The sequence below is a fragment of the Pezoporus wallicus genome, unplaced genomic scaffold (genome assembly GCF_028554395.1).
Source record: "Pezoporus wallicus isolate ANWC-B61680 ecotype Strahan unplaced genomic scaffold, APGP_CSIRO_Pwel_v1 contig_6364, whole genome shotgun sequence".
Lineage (NCBI taxonomy): Eukaryota > Metazoa > Chordata > Aves > Psittaciformes > Psittacidae > Pezoporus > Pezoporus wallicus.
Genome location: NW_026639198.1, coordinates 114,052 through 119,503, shown reverse-complemented (window position 1 = coordinate 119,503; position 5,452 = coordinate 114,052). Strand labels below are relative to the sequence as shown.

The 5,452-nt window shown below is 58.4% G+C and overlaps 1 pseudogene; it reads right to left on the bottom strand.

Annotated features, from left to right (window-relative positions):
• Positions 1-1,220: 1,220 nt before the first annotated feature.
• Positions 1,221-4,286, bottom strand: LOC130601670 (fibulin-7-like; annotated as a pseudogene).
• Positions 4,287-5,452: the final 1,166 nt, after the last annotated feature.

Here is a 5,452-nt window from a genome sequence, read left to right as displayed (position 1 = left end):
TTCTCTACTCTGCATCCAGGCTCAGTCCTCAGCTGGCACAGGCCAGCCCTGCAAGCCTCTCCTGCAGCAAAGCAGCAGTGCCAATCCTGGGCGCTGGCAACCAGAGCTGGTGGCAGTGCAGCCACGGGTGCATAAGGACTTATTTATGAGCCTCCTGCTGTCTGTGCACAGCGGCTGCTTTGTGCGAGGGGCCAGCCAGACACTCACCTCAGAAGGTCTCTGTGTGAGGAGGGAAGGGTGTCCTGAGGGCAGCATGCCCTTCACTTGCTGTCCCCAAAGGCCCTCATCACCTTTTCAACCTCCAGCTGCTGGAGGCTCTCCCTGTGCATTGGTCTGGCCGTGCTGGTATGGCAGAGGGTGCCCATGGAGTGTGGGGGGCTGCATCTCTTGTGTCCTAGCTGCCCACGTCCCCTGAGTCAGGAGCAGGGGAGCAGCTCAAGTGCTCAGTGAGCTGCAGGGCTCATATGCCCATATGGTCAGCTCCTGTTGGAGCAGTTGCAGAGGGAAGTCTCCTAGCCACAGGGAAGCGTGGCCTGAAGGAAGCGTGCCCCCCAGTCACCATCCCCTCCTTGCCTGGAGTGAGGGTGTCCCACAGCGCTTTCCTGGTACCCGCCAAAGGGGCTGGTGATGAACCTTGGCTGTGCAGGACATGCAGGGCAGCATGTGCAACCCATCTCTCAGTCCTGCACTGGAGGGATCTTCAATGTGGCCCCCAACAACACTGGTGCTGGGAGGAACATGAACACTGCATGACCACATGATACTGGCACCCTGAGATCTGCAAGGGCACCCTGCTGTGACCATGACCCCAGCTCTCCCCAGAAGCCTTGCACCAGGAGCATGGGGCTGCTCCCATGCAGCAAGCAGAGCAAGGAAGACACCCTTCCTAAAGACACTTTTCTTTTATGAGAGATTTATTAGAGGATACAAGGAGCTGGACCATGTCACTTGCTGCCAGCTCTCTCTGTCAAGTCCCCTGGTGTGCCAGGGGTGCTGGCAGAGACAAGCATCCCCAGAGTGGTCCCCCATTGCCCACAGGGCTTTCCCTGTAGCCTTTTTGACAGGTTTTGCTGTGGTGGCTTTGTCGAACCAGCCTTGAGCAAGCATTACAGGAGAGGGATGTCTCTCATGGGACAAGAACTGGGAACACTGAGCTGAACCCACTTCATCACTTCCTGGGAGAAGCCCTGGCTTGGCCCCACAACTGCCTCCAAATGAGGTCAAAACTCATATGGGGACACAAAGGCCGTGACCTTGAAGACATGCTTGCCCAGGAGGGCCTTGTGGAAGAACTTGCTCATCTCCAGTTCCACCTCCAGTGTGGCTGGTCCCACCACGGGGCTGGTGTTCACCAGCTCTCCTGCCTGACGGCGGGAGCGCCTCACAGCAAAGACACCCGGCCCTGGCCACCAGTGATGGCAAAGCACAGGCTGTCACCCACAAAGCGGGTGGTGGTCATCTTGAAGAGCATGTGGGGCACAGTGTGGTTGGCCCGGAGCAGCAGGTAGTGGAAGGAGATGGAGGTAGGGGCCAGGCGGCAGGCTCAGCTCTCTATGGAGCACGGGTTCCTGTCGCACTGGCTGCCAGGACAGAAGGGGAACTGCTGCTCAGTGCCGTGCTTCGGCTCTCAGGGAGCTGTCTGCATCCTTGCCAATTAGCCTAGCCCATGCCACAAGCTGGGCAGAGCAACCCAAGACAGTCACATCTAAATGTGCCCAGCATCGGATCTCTGTCCCACCCTGCCTCTACCAGGCAAATGCCATGCCTTGCAGGGATGCAGCTCTGGGTCAAACTCTGAGGCTGGGAATAGGGGTACCACAGTCCCAGCTGGACACCAGGGATGAAGCCAGGCTCAAATGTACAGGATGTCCCTCCTCATTGCAAGGGGTTGGACTAGATGCCCTTTGGAGGTCCCTTCCAACCCAAACTGTTCTCTGATTCTATGAGCAGGAGCAAGGATGCTCCTCTGATTGGGTGGCTTGTGCTCAGCCACAAAGCAATTCAGCCTCAAGAATGGGGCCAGGGGCTTGTTGCCTGCTGAATGACAGCTGACAGCACTGCATGGATGTGTAGCATGGCAGCATGCGCAAGCTGGGGCTCTTGGGGGATAGGATGTTGGATAAAGCCACCATGTATTGGAGTGCTCCCATCTTCACCCGCAGCCACCAATGGGGAGCGTGCCAACCACACCCAGGCAATTTGCCACACAATATGGCCCCCTGGACCACAGGACCCATCACCAGGGGTGATGACACAGCCCAACCCACACACAGTACTCACAAAGCAGAGGTCTTGACATAGCTGGTGTTGTGGCATGGTGGGGGGCACTTGGGGTGCACACAGCAGTGGCCCCCAAAGGTGTTGATGCAGACGTCTCCCTGAGTGCAGTTGTGCTGCTTCCCAGTGCACTCACTCACATCTGCAATGGTGGCATGGGGTGAGCAGGGCTGTCCCAATGGTCCCGTGGGATGCTCCCTCCCCTGCTCCTACCACTCTTACCCTCACAGGCATTGCGGTCAGCATGGAGGAGGTAACCATGTGGGCAGAGGCAGTGGTAGGAGCCGTGAAGGTTGAGGCACTCATGGAGGCAAAGCCGGGTCTGGGGAATGGACTGGAAGAGCTGGCACTCATCCACGTCTGGAGGGGCTCAGAGTGGGGTCCCATTACGGCCAAGCCTTAGTTTTCCCACCTCCCCACCACCCTTATCCCTGTTTTACCATGGCACATGCCGCTGTCTCGCATCTGGAAGCCGGGGTTGCAGCTGCAGTGCCAGGAGCCTGGGTGGCCTTTGGCACAGCGGGGCTGGCAGCTGAAGGAGGCGTTGCTCAGTGTCACCCAGTCTGCAGTGGAAATAGGTGTCACTGCTGGGCATGGAGAATGGGGAGATGCTGGGGGCTGAGGTCCCAGGGGGCTGCCCAGGAAGGAGGAGATGAGTGCAGCATGGTCCCCATGAGCATCTTCATCCTCTGCAGCCCAAACCTGGACACCTACAGGAGTAGATGGGGCTCTGGCAGCTGGGGCCTGACCAGCCCCGGGGGCAGAGGCACGTGTAGCTCTGGTTGCCATCCGCACAGGTCCCGCTGTTAGCACATGGGTTGCTGGAGCAGTTGTCAATACCTAGGGAGAAGGAATTCATGAACACCAGCTGGAGAAGCTCATCTTTGCTCCATCCTGCTGCTCATTGCTGCAGCCTCTGGGCTGCTTTCCCTGCAGCCAGGTGAGCAAAACAATGGGACCCCATGGCTTGGGGTGACAGAGGAGCCCACAGGAAGGGCTAAGCCTCTGGCACCCTGACCACACTCCACCTTTGCAGGAGGGCTGGGTGCTGCTCCATGTGTGGTCCTGCTGGCACACGCACATCTTGGAGCCCACCAGCAGGAAACCAGCATCACAGAGAAAGTGAATGTCTTGGCCCATCTGCATGCTCCAGCCCAGCACCAGTCCGTTCAGGGGCAGCACCGGCTGTGGACAGGTCTCTGCAGACAGACACACACGGGGCAGGATGGACATTGCCAAGCTGGAGCTGACCCTATCCCCAGTGAGGAGCTGGGGTCCTTTGCCCAGGCTGCTTGCTGGGGATACAGGGGTCAGAGCTGGTGTCATGGGGACACCACCCCCCTACCAGTGTCCAGGCTGGGGTTACCATTACGTTTGGTGGCTGATCTCTGGAGGCTGCTCTGGAGGACAAGGAGCTGCTGCCAGAGGCTGCGCATGCCGCGCAGTTGGGCAGCCTCCTATGCTGCCAGCAGCCTCTGCATCTGCTGCGCTGTGCTGAGTGCCTGCTGCTGGCTCAAGCACTCCTGGGGGGACACAAAGACATCCCCGTCACTGGGTGCCACCACCATCCTGCCGCAGTGTGGGGGTACTCTCTCAAGCAGCAGCATCTTTGGGATTTGTTTGGATGCAGAGCCCCTTCCTCCCCATCCCACTAGTGGGTCTGCCCCTGCCCCTGTGTCTTCTCCAGCCTCAGACGCTCTGTCTCAGCGCTTGAGTGCTGAGCAGCAGCTCAGAAGCTCTGGGTGGGTTTAGCATCGTCTTGCTGCAGCAGGTGAAAAGCCCCACTATCATCCCTCCCCAGCCCTGGGCAGCCCCATGGGTGCCGTGGCCATGCCATACCCTTCTCCCCGGGGTGGTGACAGGGCGCTGTGGTGTCAGAGGTGGGTGCTGAGAAGCCCCCAGCCTGCAAGGGAGCTGGCAGGGGACAGGAGGGTCCTTACCTGGGCACTGCCAAGGGGCAGCTGCAGGATGCCCATGGCCAGCCAGGCTGGCAGCAGGACGAGGAGCATCGTGCCGGGCTGGATGAGATGAAGCTCTGTCGGTGTGGCTCTGCCATGCTCCTGCGCTCGCTGGGACTTATCCAGAGCGCGTGCCCGGGTGTTTGTTGGTTTTTGCCCTGGCCAAGGCCAAGACGCAGGAAAATTTCCCTTTGGCACTGGCACCAGCCTCTTCCTTGCCTTCCCTCTCCGCACATCAGAGGCTTTGGGGCCTTTCATGTCACAGGGCTAGCAGATGCCAGGGCCAGGCAGTGGCTGTCACAGCACTTGCTGCTATGCTGGTGGTGCTGGGCTCACCCTACAGCCAGCCGCAGCTCCAGGGGTGCCTGCACGCAGGGCTGCAGAAGGAGGCTAATCAGAGCGTTTACTAGGTGTGGGGAAATCTCCAGGAGAAGGGGTGGATTTGGGATCAGTGGTGGGATCTGGCTCTCCAGTGGGGCTGGGGATGCTGAGGACGGGAGCTGGGCAGAACCAAGGACTCACCGGCCTCGGTATGGTTTTGCTGAGCTCAGCCATGGCTGGAGCTTAGAGGGGGACACCAGGGCTCTGCTGCAGCCTAGAGTTGGAGCGCAGGTTGGCATTACAGTCAGCATTAACATTAGGGTCAGGGTTAATGTGAGGGTCAGCATTAGGGTTAGGGTTGGGTTTAGGGTTAGGATTACAATTAAGGTTAGGTCTAGAGCTAGGGTTGGGGTTATATTTAGGGTTAGGGTGGAATCTAGCATTAGGATTAGAACTGGGGTTAGGGTTAGCATTAGACTCACAGTCAGGGTTTAGTTCAGGTGTGGTGTTAAGGTTAGGTTTGAGGCTAGGTTTATGGCCAGTGCAAAATGTTCAGGTCCAGATCGTCAGGTCGATGGAGCGGTTTGCCTTAGTCGATGAGGAATGGGTTAGAGATCAGTTGAGCAATCTGGACATCCATAAATCCATGGGTCCAGATGGGATGCACCCGCGGGTGCTGAGGGAACTGGCGGAAGTCATTGCTAGACCACTCTCCATCATGTTTACCAAGTCTTGGGAAACGGGAGAGGTTCCCGGGGACTGGAGGAAAGCAAATGTCACTCCAGTCTTCAAAAAGGGCAAGGAGGAGGACCCGGGTAACTATAGACCGGTCAGCCTCACCTCCATCCCTGGGAAAGTGATGGAACACCTTATCCGTGGTACCATCTTAAGGCATA